Raw genomic sequence first — 1,505 nt, 5'->3', positions numbered from 1 at the left:
CTCTATGGCCCGTGTGTGGCATCCTTTGCACGCTCGCAAGTCACATTAGGCGGTAGGGATAAAAACAAAACAAAACGAACGAAACTGGGTGTTACCATATTTGTTTTCATATTTTGTTTGCAGATGCGAAAACAAATACAAAAACCCCGCAAATGAATACGGAAACAGATACTACCGAAAATAAACACAGAGCGAATACTGAGCAGACACGGAAAACAGAAGATGGCGTTGATCAGAATTAAAACCCCCATGAATCATAGAAAAATACACATAAACAAATATATTTTAAGGTCAACATGGCTATAAAATAATAATATTATGTTAGGAACTTAGGGCATTTTTAACCGATCCCCTAAAAGTATCATAGTATCCCATGGAGTAAACCTTCAGTGGAGTATATTTACTCCACTAAGTTTTGGTCGGTTCTAACCGAACCCCTAAATTTAGGGGAGTAAAGTTATTTTGAGGTAATAGCATCCGAGATCCACAAACTTGCACCGAATGTGATATTTTAGTCCAAAACTTGCAAAATGTGACTGAGGACTCCACAAACTTGACACCCTATGTGATGTTTTGATCCACAGCCATTCACAGCGTGACATGTGGCAGTCCAGAGGGTGGACCGGTCAGCTGTGGCAATTTTGCACAAAGGCCCCTGGCGTTCACTTGATTCAACGGTAAGCACGGCGACAACAACAGTAAGCTATAGCTAACATGCACGCACCTTTGCTTCATTTGCATCCTACCCAGTGCAATTGATCACCATTAACTACCTCTAATTAGTTCTTCCTTTTACGTACGATTCGAGCAGCTTTGAGCGCTACCAAGTCGACCATCTCGTCCAACACGAGCGCCATCAGCTGCCTGCAGCAGCACGACCAGAGCAAGGCGGCGGCGGCGAGGCCGATGACACTCACGCTCGGAGAGCCGCGGGAGAAGGACGGCCGCCACCAGCAGCTCAACAGCGCCATGCAGCTCCACCACCACCATCAGGAGCAGCAGCACTTCATCACCTCGCTGCTGCACCAGAACAAACGGCAACAACAACATCCTGTCGTGCTCGTCGGCGTGTGCTCCAGCGGGTTGCCGTCTGCCGGGGCGGCCAACGGCGAGGTCTCCGACCAGAACAACAACAGCAACCACGGCGGCGGCAACAACAACAATAACATGCATCTCTTTGAGGTGGACTTCATGTAGACGACCGATCGACGCAGGTGAGCTTGGAGATCCCTACATGGAGTCATGGAGTGGTGACCAGCCTAAGCCTAGCACTGTACCAACAGTGTCCTTTAATTAATTTGTGTGTAGGTAAAAAAAAGGAGAGCAAAAAGACCTTAAGGGTATAGTCCATAGTCTCAAAGTGCTGAGATCAGCTAGCAAAGGCTGTGCAACCTAGCATGCTTGTGCTTGGCTCAAGCATGCGTATGCCTTTCTTTCAACTTTCTTCCCTGCGGTGCTCCTCCTATAGTGCTGCAAGCAAGCATGCCTTTCTGCCATTTTCTGTT

The 1,505-nt window shown here is 47.6% G+C and overlaps 1 pseudogene; it reads left to right on the top strand.

The window, feature by feature from the left end:
• The first annotated feature begins 600 nt into the window (after positions 1 to 600).
• Positions 601 to 1,197, top strand: LOC123191964 (squamosa promoter-binding-like protein 10; annotated as a pseudogene).
• The last annotated feature ends 308 nt before the right edge of the window (positions 1,198 to 1,505 follow it).

Source organism: Triticum aestivum, chromosome 2A (assembly GCF_018294505.1).
Source record: "Triticum aestivum cultivar Chinese Spring chromosome 2A, IWGSC CS RefSeq v2.1, whole genome shotgun sequence".
In the NCBI taxonomy this organism is placed as follows: domain Eukaryota; kingdom Viridiplantae; phylum Streptophyta; class Magnoliopsida; order Poales; family Poaceae; genus Triticum; species Triticum aestivum.
This window is presented reverse-complemented; position numbering and strand designations above follow the sequence as displayed.